The 15,632-nt window shown below is 40.6% G+C and overlaps 1 protein-coding gene across 2 annotated transcripts in view; it reads left to right on the forward strand.

Annotated features, from left to right (window-relative positions):
• Nucleotides 1-15,632, forward strand: part of UST (uronyl 2-sulfotransferase) — a 263,751-nt gene that overhangs the window by 37,136 nt on the left and 210,983 nt on the right. The gene's annotated exons all lie outside the window — the stretch shown is intronic.

The raw sequence follows: 15,632 nt of genomic DNA on the forward strand, positions 1-15,632 counted from the left end.
TGCTGATAAGGAATGTTCCCGGTGTAGTTATTCTGTTAATATAGCTAGTGGTCATCTCTGGGTGATGTAATCACAGGCAGATCATGTCCCCCACCTCATCTGTATTTCCTATATATTCTACCTTGAATACGAGTTACTTTTGTTATAAGTAAAAAACTTAAAGTTACTCAAAATGAAAGTTGCCTGTCTAAAACACAGAAAAGAGCACAAATCGTAAGTGTTCAGCTTATTGAGTTCTCACAGCATAAATACATCCATATAGCCAGTAGCCAGCTCAAATAGGATATACAAGCCCCCCCCAGAACCTCCCCTGGGCCACCTTGCAGTCACTAATACGGCCATCCCCTCCTCGGCCAAGGATAAGCACTGTCCAGACTTCTAACTTCAAGGGTTAGTGCCTGATTTTGAAGTTTATGTAATTGAAATCATACAATATATGTCCTGATGGGTTCATGGCTTCAACATTACATTTGTGAGTCATTCATGTTGCTGTATGTAACTACAGTTTGTTCAGTTTAATTGCTCCCTAGTATTCCGTTGTGTGAATACACCACTTTTCATTCATCCATTCTACTGTTGGTGAACATCTGGGCTGTTTTTGGTTTGGTGCCATTACGTATTGTGCTACCATGGACACTGTTTTGGTTAACGTCAGCATACATTTCTATTGGGGAACACTTAGGAATGGAATTGCTAGTTCATAGGTTTGTGTCTATTCAACTTGAATAGATGCTGACAGATGGGTTTCCAAGGTGGTTGTACCAACTCACAGCTCCACCTCTGTATTTTTTCCCTCTGTATTTTCTAGTACTGATCACAAGATTTCCCCAATCTGCTTTGAACTCTCCTAGACTAGATGTTGTCATAGTTGAAATAATTTCTACCTCAGTTATGATTCTAGCTATACTTTGAATATTGAATAGATGGTCTAGACAACTGAAGCATTGTCTACATTTTTTAGTTAAGCGGTGTTTGATGGTTCAGGGTGAACCTACCCTTGCTTAGACTGGCTTTGCTTAGAATGGCTTATGCATCTTGTGATTGAAGAACAGGGGACAAAGTTTTTCTTTTAATAACTGCATTATTTGAATTGCAGGAGTATCGTACTCTTTCATTACCATTAGCAGAATTTTGCTTATAAGGAAGTTGCTTTTTAGAGTTAAAAAATTCTAAAGGGGTATGGCTTGAGGTATAAAATCCTTTTGTAAGTTATTGTCGGTCTTACTTTAGGAGCCAAAGATTTGATGATCTTATAGATGACTTTTTTAGCCAACGTTCCCCTACTTAGAAATGGAAATACTTGATAAACTCCTAGGAGACCAGCAAGACTCACTGGCAGAAGATCTAATTCATATAATGCTTGCTCTGGACCCAGAGCCAAAACATTACCCTGCTCTGGCCAGACCCTGATAGAACTGGCTGCTCGTGTTGTGTACAGAACATTGGATGATCTAACAAAAGCTTTATGTAGAAGGTCTTTCTTCTGAGGCCTATAAATACATGGAATAATTAATAAAGTGTGGAGGTCACAGGCAATTACTCCATCTGTTTTTCACCATGTTCTGTACACTGCCATCAGCATCCTGTATCCTTTTAAAATTTCTTTCTGTCTCTGAGCATTCAGGTCTATAGCTCCCTTTGAAGGCTGCGTGGTCTTTTCCACATCCTAAGGAAAAGCAGTCAGTCATCCTAAATACTGACTCATGTGGCTTTGAAATATTAAAAGGCACTGGTTGTTGATGCAAAGCCTAACAAATCTGGAGTTTCCTGGCTTCTGTTAGTGGTTAAATTGCAACAAATCGGTTCTCTAATTTTCTGTAATGTGATTTGTAATCCTTTTTTTGTAATGGAAAAATAAATCACAAAACTTTACAAAAGTGTCATAAGAAATATTTGAGAGTGTTGGGGTTGGGATGGAGGTGTGAGCTGAGTGGGGTGGGGGGCACTAACGACATGAGAGTGTTGCTGGCTCGTGGTGTAGATACCTGGTGAGAACGAGAGGCTGAGTTCTGTGGTTTTGGGGAGAGGTTTTGGGGAGTTCTCAAATAGGGCAGAGAGAGACCCTTTCTCTAGGGTTAACTACTGTATGAAGGTTGCCTTGCTCACGAGTACACGCGTGTTGTGGATGTACTTCTGATTCGTGACACAAAGTGCCTTCTTGTTTGACGTCTTGGACTTAGTGTGAACGTGTTTTCTTAAAAGGTATGTTTTGGCCAGGGCTCAAAACTCTGTACTGGGGTTTAAGAAGTGTTTTTTCTCTACCATACATGAAAAAAAAAATCCTCTCGATACCTGCTATATTTTATCCAGGGATTAAAAACAACAACAACAACAACACTATTAAGTGGAAGAACTTCTTCGGGTGGGGTTGTGGAATACGGGTGGGCAGGACCTCTGCAGATCTATAGTGTATGATCATTTCTACTCTAGAATATTCTAGCTTTGTTCAGATTATTTTTGCATTCTAATGGAGCTATAAAACTATGCTGTGGATTTGATTTGTATAACTGTTATGTCAGGTGTGGTAAATGTTAATGTAATAATATTGATTTATTTATTCTGCCCATTCATTACGGGCTGGTTAATACGAAACCACTATATTTGTTCTACTTCTAGAGGTAGTTCAGTATAAGCAAAACAAAAGGTTGGCTCTTAACTACACCTGCATATACTATCATCAGAAAATATTTATAATTCAGCTAATCTTGTTTAGGCCTAAAACAACCATGGCTTAATCACTCAACAAACAAGGTAGGACCGCATGGTGGGTAATGCACTAATGTTCCTACAGAAATGCACAGCAGATGCTCCCACATAACTTTCACAGCCTAAGAAACTGAAAGGTGGTTTTGCATCATTATCGAGGATGGGAAAGAAGATGAGAATCCACTTCAGACTTTGTTCTTTTTTTCAGCACGTGCACTCACACACCTAGAAGGGAGGTAGGCTTTTGTTTTAAAAGCACAAAAGCACTTTCTTTAAAATTAAAGTTTATTGGGGTGACAATTGTTAGTAAAGTTACATAGATTTCAGGTGTACAATTCTGTATTACATCATCTATATATCACATTGTGTGTTCACCACCCAGAGTCAGTTCTCCTTCTATCACCATATATTTGATCCCTTTTACCCTCTTTTTAATAATTTCCTACTAGTTGAAGTTTTGTAAATCAAATCATAGTTGAAGAGCTGAAAGGGAGAGAAGGAACATACCGAGGTTAAATAATGTGCTCCAAAGCCTCAGAAGTGAAACCCAGGCACACTTGCCTCCAAAGTACAGGCTCTGTCACCACACAATGTTGCTCTTTAAAAGCTAATGTTCTGTCATCATTTAGAATAGTTTAAAAAGCACTATCATATATATTGTTTATTTATTTTAATCCTCACAGATGAATCCAAAGGTTAATATGTTGGAAAAGCAAAGAATCATATTAAAAAAAAATTCGAGTATTTTTTCATTTATTTAACAAACTTTTATTGAACATCTACTATGTGCTAGGACTGATGGTACGCATCAGAAATACAAAATCTAAGAACATTCCACTCCTGCCCTGAAGGGATGACAATGAGATAGATGAGGGCTCAGAGTCTAGGGCGATAAGATGTATGATGGGAGATGTGTTCATAGGATGGTGTGGGGGCATAGACGGGTGGTGGGGTTTTGTAGAAGGAGTAAGCAGGGAGGACTTCTCAGAGGACTTGATACTTGCATTGAGTTTTGAAAGATGAGGAAGGGGTTGCCCACATGAAGGAGGAAGGAAAACAGTCACAAAGAAGGAATACGTAGTTGAAGGCCACTGTGATGATCTTTAAGGACTGACCATCATTCGTTATCCAGAGCCTAGTGGGTGAGGAGATGGATATTAGGAAGGGGAGGGATGGTGGCAAGTGATGGAGCTGGATAGGTGAGCAGTGGCCAGTTTATAAAGGGCACTCCAGTGTAATCCATGAGGGGTGAGGAGTTTGGCCATCTTCCTGAAGGATGGCAAACCTCGTCAAGTGGTTTGGAAGAGGACGACATGGAGATTGGGAGCAGATATACTGTGTTTCCCCGAAAATAAGACCTAGCCCGACCATCAGCTCTAATGCGTCTTTTGGAGCAAAAATTAACATAAGACCCAGTCTTATTTTACTATAAGACCCGGTCTTATATAACATAATATATAAGACCGGGTCTTATATTAATTTTTGCTCCAAAAGACGCATTAGAGCTGATTGCCTGGCTGGGTCTTATTTTCGGGGAAACAGGGATCCAGACAAGAGAAGGAAAGACCCTGAACCCGGGAAGGCCTGCTGGTGAGAGCAGAATGAGAGAAGAGAGATGTAGAATCTCCTGGGCTTGGTAGATTGAACATGGTATGTTTACCCCACACAACTTAGCTTTGAGCTGTTTCAGAGCCAAGATGAGAGAGCAGTGGTTATTTTTAGAAAGAAGGGATTTTGCTGATTTGTTTCTCCATTTGCTAAGGTAAAAGAAATACATGAAAAGAAGCAGGCTAGGTGCCGGGGAACGGGAAGGAGGCTACTGCGTTGTATTTGGGGAATATTAAATTGTAGGTGCAAATAGTTTATGTTAGAGGAATTGATACATAGATGGTTGGGTACAGGCCAGGAGTTAGGAGCATGCTCTTGCCTGGAGATTTCAACTGGGGAGACATCGGCATAGTATTTCCGTGTAAATTAGAGGACATGGAGGAAGTAGCCTAGGAAGTGGTTATAGTGAGATCTAGGATCAAGGATGGATCCTTGGACACCGCCCACATTTAATTGATGAGCAGGGCTAGAGGAGCCTCAGAAGGGCACAGATGGAGGACAATCAGGACAGTGATATTCTGGAAGTCAGGGAAGGGGAAAGACTCAAGAAGAGTGCTCACCAGGGCCACACACTACAGAAGGTGCTTAGCACTGTCTCAGTACAGACTAAATGCTCATAAACATTGTTACTGTTGACTTTTTGGAGCACAGAAGACCGGGACATGCCTGAAGCTTGGAGTGGTCAGGAAGCACAAGGAAGCCTTGAGAAGGTAGGATTGAAATGAAATTTTAAAATATAGAGAGAATTTGGATGATGGAGGGAAGGCAGGCCGACATCCCAGGTAAGAGTAACTTAGCATAGTCATGGCAGTGACAGTGGCAATGGCTCATGAGGCTTTTCTAGTAGGAGCTGAGGACCCATGTTTGGAACCCATAGAAAATGAGGGCCAGCTCCACCCTCAGGGCCACTGTAGTCTGATCTCTTACGTGATGTCTTCTTTGATCTGTACCCTACCTTCTTTCTGCTCAAACTGGGAGCCATTTCTCCTTAATCGCCCCTAACACTTAACCAGACTTACTCTGTGACATTTTCCACTTCCTGTCTTGTGCTGTAGCTATTCGTTTACAAATCAGATCTCCCCAGTTTGACCCCTAAGGTCCCGATAGCCAGGGTAAGAGTTTCTTCTCCTTTGTATCTGTCATCGTGTGACACAGTTTTTGGCTCAGAGTGCTCAGTTAATAGATGCTAGTTGAAATAATTGATAAAGTGGAAGCAGTTGGTGGTACACCGCAACCAAGGGGAAAAATTCAGCTTTCATGGTTTCCTTCTTGTGCAGGGAAATCATCTCATCCCTCTATTTAAACCATTCAAGAAAAGACTAGTTCTATTTGCCTCTCCTTTCATCTGTGCTTTGTCTCCCTCCTCTTCTGTTTTTTCCTTTCTCCAATTCTCTGTTCTTTCCTCCCTCTCTTTCCTTCCCTTTCTTCCTTCTTTTTCCTTCCTATCCCCTCCCTCCTCTCCTTTTTTCGTCCTTCCCTCCCTCCTTCTCGCTTTCTGTATTCCCAGTTTCTTATCTCTTTCCTCTTGTCCTGGTTGCTGTTTGTATACTCATTCTTACTAGAAAATACCCACAAAACATAAAATGTGTACTCAATCCTCATTTGGCCTATCAGGTGGCACCTCTCTCTCTCTCTCTCTCTCTCTCTCTCTCTCTCTCTCTCACACACACACACACACACAAACCCACATGCATTTTTTGCTTGTTTTTTTTATACGTGTGCATTTACAAACACCCTTGGGAGTGCAAATCAAAATCTGTGTATGTGTTTACTGGGAGCTGGGGCAGAGGAAGATGGAGGCTGGTGGACTCGTAACCATTTCTCAAGGTGAATCTAGAATGCCATCTCCAGCTGAGCTCTGCTATTCTCAGATGTATGTGCATTGGCAAAGTGGGCTTTTGGATGCCCACAGGCACCAGGGGAAGTTCCCTATGCCATCTTCACTAAGATACCTTTTTAGCAAATTTGAATCAAACAGGAATTTGGGGAGAGTTTTTCAGTGAGCAATTCTTTTCGGCAAGGCCTGACCCACTGAGGCAGGCAGATGTCTGTGTTTGCTCACTAAAGGCCACTTTCTCAGGTCTGTTAGTCAATGGGTAATCACTGAGTAGCATTTCAGTGTGACTCAGGAGCCTCCCTGACTGGATTTCAATCCTATCGTTGCCATTTAAGCAGCCGTGTGACTTTCAGAAACTTACTTAACCTCTGTGTGTCCTAGTTTTTACATCGATAAGCTGTGGATTTGTCACATATGGCCTTTATTATGTTAAGGTATGTTCCTTCTCTCCCCAATTTGTTGAGGGACATATATGTTGAATAAATATAAAAGTTATCGAACCTGTCAGGTGTCAATAATCTAAAAAATATTTCATTAAAACACTAAAAACCCTAAAACAAATATCAGAGCTTTCTAAACCAAGAAAAGGAAGAGCCTTTCCTTTCCTAGCCTTTGTGGACCTTTGATTTGAATATGGACTTTATGAACAGAGTTGAATGAGAAATCTGGGCTTTGGAATCAGAAAGACCTGGATAAAGTCTCTGCTACTCAGTGGCTCTGTGGCACTTACTCACCCTCACTGGGGCCCAGTTTTCTCATCTGTAAATGGGTTCAGAAGCCATAGGATTTCGTGAGGATTCAATGAAATAATATTTGCAAATTACAGTGGTGCCTGTATCATAGTCAACGCTTAAAGTCTCCTTTCTTCCCTAAATTTCCATTTTTACTTCAACGTTCTTCCTTTCCCATCTTTTGTCCTTTATTCGAAGAAACCATTGAAAATCAGTGGAATAATCTTTTTGTTCAGGGAAAGAACTCCCTTTCCCCTTATTTATTTAAAGGATCTGGCTTTGAGTTTGCGCTGGAAAGTGTCCTAGTCTCGTGGTATCCATAGACTTAGGCTATTGTCTGTGGCCTGCATTAATAGTTATGAGGGATAATTACAGTATATATTTGTTTACAACAGACAACTTTGGATTTTTTCAAGGGACATTTGTATCATCTGTGATTCACAATGAGAGAGATTGCCAAATACAAAGGAGTTGGTTATTTCTAGTCTCGTTACTGTTTTGATTGGCAAACAATGCAGCCTCCTCACCCACTCTCTTTTTTATTACAGCCAATGATTGCATAACATTTTCAGATTAGATTTTTTTTGGCAAGCTGATTGAGACACGTGGCTCTAGAGGAATCTTCATAGAATCTCAAGGCTCTAAGGGAATTCAAGAAGAAAACCGTTCTGCTTGCTTGCCTCCAGCTAGGTCTGCATTTAAATTATCTAAGAAAAATACTGGTAAGTCCTTCTATTTTTAATAATTAGAAGGCCCTGTCTACTTTTTCCTTAGAACAAAATTCTAAGAGAAACTTTTTTGAATAACTGCATACATCATTTAAATTAATAACATAGAGCATGGCTTGCATTTCCATGAATAATGTGTTCCAGGAGTGACGCTGCCTAATCATCTTCATGTCTTTGAAGTTACATAGTAGGAAGAATACTTGGATTTTGAAAGCATGGGGATCTAGTTTTGCTGTTTATTGTGTCTATTGATGCAGCCACAGTGGATTTTTCTCCCTTTGCGTATTTTGTAGTTTTGATTTGTGGGCTCATTTTCAGAGAACTTTATCTGTGGGATTTCTTGGGGTCTGATTAAGATTATTTCTCTGTGGAGAGATTTCATATTTACTTCTGACTGGTGCTCTGGGATATCTCAGACCTGAGTCCACTGAAGTTAGTCTCTTGTCCCAAGGGTTCCTAGCCTCACCAGTAGTGTGGATTTGCCTTCTAAACCCAAGTGTAGGTCAGCTCCAATTATGAATTCTCGGTGAGAGTTTTTCTTTTTTATTGCTTTCTTTCTTTTCATTTCCCACCCAGAGTTCACAGGGATATGTCTTGTGCTGGTGGGTAGATTTTGTTTCTAGTTCATCCTTTCAATGTAACCCTGGGAAGTTCTTGGCTTTGCATGGGGTTCTCAGTTCTCATCCACCTTACTTTGGGGTCCAAGATTAAACACTCTTTGGCCATTAAAATCCAAACTCCTGGATTTCCTACCCTCGTCTGCATGGGCTGCCTAAGCATCAGCACATGCTCACCATTCAGTTTCCTCTTTCTTTTTGGCCTCTGGACATACCCTGTTCTCTCTCTGAGCTCAACCAAGATTGTAAAATGATGTTTATTACATTTTATCCAACATTTCTTGGTATTTTATACTGGGAAAGTTTTCAGGTTGTCAGGTCGAATAAATGGAAGTTGAAGTTTGAAGACTTGGGTTAAAGTACCAGCTCTGCTAATTGATTCTCTGGCTTTGTCTAAGTGATTTCACCTCTCTGAGTTTCAGTTTTCTCCTCTGTAAAGGGAGAGGGCCATAATAACCTCACAGGTCACTCCACATACTGACAAGTTTCATAAGAAAGAAAGTTCACATTGTAAAAATAGCTTTAATGCATGCTGTTGGTACCCTGCCCGGGTCCCTCTCGAAGTGGATGCCCTCACTCCCCAGCTACTGTGAGTGTAGACTTCTCAGGCTCACAGCTGCCCCTTCTCTGGGGAACTGCATCTGAATTTCTATGGCAGACTTTGCTTCTAGTGAACTTAACCTAAGACATTATCACAATGCTTTTTTAAACAAGCAATCATAGTTCTTTAAAGTTCAGCTAGAGTTTAATAAGCCAGTGAATCAAGAATGAGCTACTATCACATTTTTGAAACCATCTAATTTATTGCTGTCTTAATTTTTTACTTATGAGCACATATACATGTATGAGTTTATTTGAGGTTCAAAGGAACTAGGCTCTGGTGGGTCTGGACGTATAAATATATATAGGAAAAATTATCTGGACCAATTCAATTCGAAATTAAGGACTAAGGGCTTTAGAGACCACTTTAAGACCCACGTTAGTTCTCTCTCTCAAATATGAAAATTATGGAGAATTTTATCTATACTCTCTTGTCTCTAAACAGTCAGATTGGTAAGTACTGTGTATTGAGGGCTAAGGTGGGAGGAAATCCTAATGTGTTATCCCAGACTCTGTGCTTGGGAAGCACCAAGAAATTCAAAGCGACCAAAGTATATTCAAGAGTGAACATGCCCCGTTACCCAAGTAAGCAAGAACAATATTAGAACTGAAATTCTGAAAGGAAACTTAGAGCTCTGAGAAGAATGGTGGACACAGAAGGAGGTTGTTTGAAACCTTCACCAAGACAGAGTTGACTCAACATCCCTGAGCTTCATTTGCCTCATCTATTACATGTTAATCATTTCATAAGGATAAATAGATGGCAATTCTTTTTTTTATTATTGATGATGATGGTGGCATGAAAAATTTCATTATCATCATCATTAAAGACTGTGTCATCACCATAAGTTGTATTGCAGGAGCTGGAGCTCTAGTGTTTGGAGTCTGCCAAATGAGACGGTGTTGTTGCACTTGCTGACTTTTCTGATAACAGGATTTTATACTAGGGAAACCTGATACTTTATAAACTCACAGACAAGAGTAATTCTCCCTCCCACACTCTCCTTTCTCAATTCATTTCTACTTCCTCTTTTGGAAAGGGAAGACAGAAACTTTAGGTATGATATCCAACTGAATGCAGGATCCTGGTTCCTAATTCTTTTCCATTACTGCAATGTTCTGTGATGTTTCTCCTTCTCCATAGATTGGCCAGAGTCCATGTTCATGTTTGGAAGTCATCCCTAATAAAATGTATGTACAATCTGTCATTAGTTCTGTGGATTTTACTTGTCAAATACCTCTTGAGTGTTATTACTTGTGTTCAGTTCCATTTTTGACACTATAATATAAGCCATGATATTCCCTCCCTTAGACTACTGTGTAGTCTTCTAACTACCTATATCCACTCAGATTCCATGCCAAATATTCTTCACTCTGCAGTCAGAGAGAATTTTTTATAGTGTAAATCACATAAAGCCTCCCATCCCTCTGTCTTCCCCAGCCTGCCTAAATCCCTCTGTGGCTTTCCATTACTCTTAGACAGAGGTCCTTCAACACAGTGGATTTTGCCCTGCTCTGTCCTGCTACATGACCTTTGCACGTGTGGTACCCACTATAGGAAGGTCTCATTACATATCTTAATACCTATTTGTTCTTCAGATCTTAGGAGAACCTTTCCTGAATTCTTGAGTGGATCAAATTACCCTATTATATACTTTCCTCTTTCCTCATTGTCTCCTCCACTGGATTATATGCCCCATGCTGCCAGAAAAGATGTGTGGTTTTTGTCTACATTGTATTTCCAGGGCCTACAATGGCCTGGCAGGTAGGACTCAATCACTATTTATAGATTAATAAATTAAAGGAAATGAGGGAGATGCAGGGACTGAACAACAGGGAAACTGGATCACTCTTAGGCACTTCTGCAACTCAAGAGATAACATCTGTGAATCTCTGAGCCACTCTCACATCAGGAGGGGTCAGAAGGCATGGCAGATACAGAGCTTGGCAGTTGATCATGCTGCAATCTCAGAGATGGAGGGATGGAGACTCCTCTTCATATTTAGGAGACTCAATTCGATTGTGCTTATAAATTCTTCCTGTAAGATGATCCCTTCTAAATGTTCCCCCTTCACCACACAGCAACCTGTTCTCTGTTGTCCTCTTACAATGGAGGAAAGGGGGTTGTAGGCTTCCACCCCTTACCCTGGAGTAGAGACCCTCTCATTCACCTGCTGTGGGGCCACCTCTAGTGACTGAAGTGTCACACACAAGGTTAAATTGGCCTGGTACTCCTCTGCTTGTTGACAAGGCTTAATTAATGAATATCGCATAGAAATAACCTGCATGATGTTTGTGCCATAATTACATTTAGTCACTAAATGAGTGAGCCCTTTGGAAATGTATTTCGGAGGGGAAAGTCATAGCTGGAACTTAATAATTTATTTTCTCATGGGTGTTGAGGGCATTTGTCTTTAAGATTTATGTGAGCAAGTAATATACTTGAGATGTAGGTGATTTCATGTTATTTTGAAACCTGAGTTCAGGTTTGTAAAACAAATATTTAATAGGAAGTATATGAAATTGTAATTACTATGTGTTTTTTCAGTGTGCTTGAATGTTTATATATATATATATGTATATACATGATTCATAAAATATTTTTGAATATTCATAAAATGAAAATATACTTACAAATGTATGAAATTTTAATTTTTAAATATAGTATTTTTCCAGTGCGCTATTCCTTATGCATATGTTTTTGTGTGTGTGAGTATGTATTCATTTTTGGATTTCCACATGACAAAAATTCTCTAGCAGAGGGTTGGTATAAATATGTGCATAAAAGGGACAATTTTATGGAGCTAAGGGCTTCAAACTGTTCTCTCAGATAATTTTGTTTATTTCCTATTTCACTTTTGAAGGATATTCTTCAGTATCCCAGTCATTATGCAATTTGGTTGTTTGTGTAAATGGCTTCAAGGGATTCTGCAGAAGAATTATTTCAGTGTTATGTTCTGTAGAAATGTTCATAAATCATGCTAATTAGAAAAAGAATAGGAAATGAATAATCTGCCTGCAGATTTGATTCTATGATCAGCCATCCAAAGTCAACTGGAAAAAGCCCAGATATTGGAAAATTAGTGAAGGTTTTTTGTGTTGTTTTTCTTCTAAAATGTATGTAGAAAAGACAAGAAAAGGGTGGGAGGGGGGTGCGTCTCTCTTAATAACTCAGTGTTCTAAAAGTCATTCGATTGTAAGTGAAAATAACAATAAAAAGGTGAGGATTTCTGAAATAAGTTTCCCAAAAAAGGGAGTGCATCTCTTTTTAAGGCTATTCACATTTGAAGAGAAAATTGAAAGTTGATGTTATTTTCCAACATTAGTCAGAATTCAGGTTTTAAAGTTTCATTTTCTTAAACTTTTCATGTTCCTGAAAATCAGCTGGCACTTTGGAAATTTTAACTTGACTCTGTTGTATCTTGAAACGGAGTGAATAACCAAAAAATTCAGCTTAGGAAGGAGGTTAGAGCACATGTTTTATAACTTCAAAACATTTTTTACAACCTTATCTCTACAAGAAAACTTTTTGGAGCCAGTGAATAGAGACTTTAACTGCAGGAGTCAGGAGTCAGTCTCCTTCAGATATTCTAAGCAACTCTTGTTCTTTTTTCATTATCTTTATAGAAGTGCAGGGGAAAAAAGAAGTGCAAGGGAAAAAAAAGAAAAAAGAAAAGATGGGAACTCAAGTTCACAGGACCTGGGAACTTTTTCCTTGTTAGCCTCAATATACATTTTGACAGATCTCAGGGACAAGTTTTACTCTTGTCAACGTTTATGATGTGATTGCTGCTTCATTTGAAGGCAGAAGTGCTTTACTGTTTATAATCTGAACCAAGTTTATCGAGATTGAATTCTGAGGAGAATCTTGAATTTGGTTAACCTTTTTGTTCTTGTAGGCTCATACTTAATCAGCCTAATCTTGTTTTTTTTTTTTAATTGAGGCATAATTGAAATATAACATTACATTAGTTTTAAGTGTACAACATAATGATTCAATATTTGTATACTGAGAAATGTTCACCCCAATAAGTCTAATTATCCATCATCACACATAGTGACCAATACTTTTTTCTTGTGATTTTTTTTTTCTTCTTTTAAGATCTCTTCATCAGGCTAGTCCTTAGACATTTACCCCGTAATTATATTATCTTAAAATACTGCTATCCAAGCTTACTCTTGAAATTAAAAAGGGAAAGGATTTACCTTCTCAGTATCTCTAATTCGTTTCCTTTTTGCTTTGTGAACCTCTGCGCATTGAAAGTAGGAGTACTGAAACTAGGTATTGCAGTTTTGAGGATGTAAAGGAGAGAAGCAATTGAAAGGCCTCCAGAATAAGAGAGAGTAACTTGGTCAAATCCTGGAAAATGTCTCTCTTGTGGGTCCATCAGCTGCCCAGAATGGGAAGTATTAACTGCTTGGCAGGGAAACTGATGTGGGTGATTTGGTCAGGTGGCTGGAAGAAATATCTGATAAGGCCTCTGCTGTATTGCCTAATCGAAATGCCATGGTATCCTCGCTGTCCTTCCCTCTTTAGGCCTTCAAGTGAGACATCAGGGTGGTGGGGATGGAATTAAGAGCTGTGGGTTTAGGGGTTCAATCCCAGCACTCTCTATTTCCCAGCCATGTGACCATTGACAAGTTATCTGAGCCTTTGTTTCTTTAGGGCAAAATGGGAAAATAATGAAATTATGAGACTTGAATGTCTGTGAAAGCACCTGTTGACTAGTACATGTACAGTAAATACTAGTTTTCTTCTGTGTTCTAGAGGTTAGCAGGTCAGGAATGGAGACACAGGAGACTAGAACATCAAGAGGGATTGTGCCAAGGGTAAGATATTACATGGGACATTTGTAGATGTAGCTGTAGGTTTATTTAGCTAGGGTGTTTGGGTGGGTTGGGTAAGAAACTGGAAGGAAAGGCCGTATTTTCAGATTGAGACACTGTGGTGGGTGGCCTGTAACTACAATGTGACGTGTATCGTGTATCTGAAAGAGATGATAGGGTCCCTCTGGAAGATTGATTGCTACATGAGGAAAAGCTGTCGGGGATGGCTATCAATACTATAGTTTTAAAGAATGGCCCACTGAACTCACTTGCTGGCTGAGAAGACACCAACTAGCAAGGAGTGAGACACCTGGGATTCATAGCACCACACTATGTGCGCCTGTGGATGAATCCTACTTGTGATCAGTGAACAACAGGAGCTGCTGGGGAAGCATGCTGGGCGGGTATGGGGTCAGAGCCATCAATACTAGGACTAAGATTTTCAAAGCGCAGGCACCCTCGTCGTCGAGGAGGCTGGAGTTTCTGTGGGTGTTGTAAGGGAGACAGACGTATGGAACATTAGTGCTTGACTCCACGGGTGTCAACCCACAGAAAGAGTGTTCTGGGCAGGCCTTGAGGGAGCCTGGTGTCTGTGAGTGAGCAGAATTCTCTTGGGGACATTAAGTCTTCTTACCTTCTCAATCACATCCCCTGGCTTTGGGGACAGCAGGAGCAACAGACACTCTAGTCTTCCATCCTCATAGGCCAACGTTTTTCTACCTTTATTTTCTTTGCTGTTTTGTACCAGTAGAGGATCCCCAGGGGTAGATGGTGGTTGCCCAGTCCCAACGAGGGTAGTAACTTTCTACCCATCCCCCGAGGCAGCCATTCTTACCTGGGATGGGGTGGGCTGAGTGGGAGGGTTTTCTGCCCCTTCCCCAGTTGCACGTTGCTTTTGCCTCCCATCAAAGCAGAACCAGCTCTGGAAGGTGGGCAGTTTCTTGCCCCTCCACAGCAGCAGATAGCTTTTGTTTGATATTAGAGAAGGATTGGGACATGAGCAGGTTTTTTGTCTGTTATGGACCGAATGTTTGTGCCTCTCCTCCCCTCCGATTCGTATGTTGAAGCCCTAACCCCAATGTGATGGCCTTTAGTAGGTGATTAGGTTTGCATGAGGTCATGAGGATGGAGACCCTGTGAAGGGATTAGTGTCCTTATAAGAAGAGGAAGAGACACCAGACTGCTTTCTCTCACTACCAACATGAGAAGGGGGCCAGGAAGCTGACCCCTACCAAGAACTGAATGTGCTGGCACTTGATCTTGGACTTCCCAGCCTCCAGAACTGTGAGAAATAAATGTCTGTTGTTTAAGCCACCCAGGCTGTGGTATTCTATTACAGCAGTCTGAACTGACTAAGACACTGTCCCTTATATGCAGCTGCTCACCTGGTACTCATGCCAGGCCGGACGTGCTCACGGGCTTCTTTAGAATCCCTGCTCCCCCACCCCCCACACACACCTCAGCAAGGTGTACACACAGAGGGTCTCTCTCAGGTCTTGGCTCTGTCCCCAGAGTTTCTCATGAGCATTTCAGTGGAGGCCTATGGAAAAAGAATTGACAAATGGGGGCCAGACTCTCCTTGTAGGGATTCAGGGGTCCTAAACTATCACACTAACCCACACAGAATTTGCTGAAGTCTTTGTTGTTTGCTTCTCACCTGCTTTTCTGGCTGCCACCTCTTTCCCCATGGCTTTATATAGGGTGAAGGGGCAGTTTGTGTCCTTTCTCCCCATGGAGGCTCTTCTCACCCTTCCAAATTCAGTTCACTAAGTTGACTTTTGACCTCAAGATTCTACTGGACTCCAGAAATTATGATTTTGTGGATGATCTGTGTGTGTGTGTGTGTGTGGTTAGGGTGAGTGTGGGAGTGATATTCTTGCGCAGCTGTCTATATCTTAAGCAAAAATGGAACCTAGAAATGGTATTCAGAAAGCAAAAGCTAAGGGCCATGATAAATGCCCTGCAGTATCATTGTTTC

Source organism: Rhinolophus ferrumequinum, chromosome 3, assembly GCF_004115265.2.
Source record: "Rhinolophus ferrumequinum isolate MPI-CBG mRhiFer1 chromosome 3, mRhiFer1_v1.p, whole genome shotgun sequence".
NCBI classification, from domain to species: Eukaryota; Metazoa; Chordata; class Mammalia; order Chiroptera; family Rhinolophidae; genus Rhinolophus; species Rhinolophus ferrumequinum.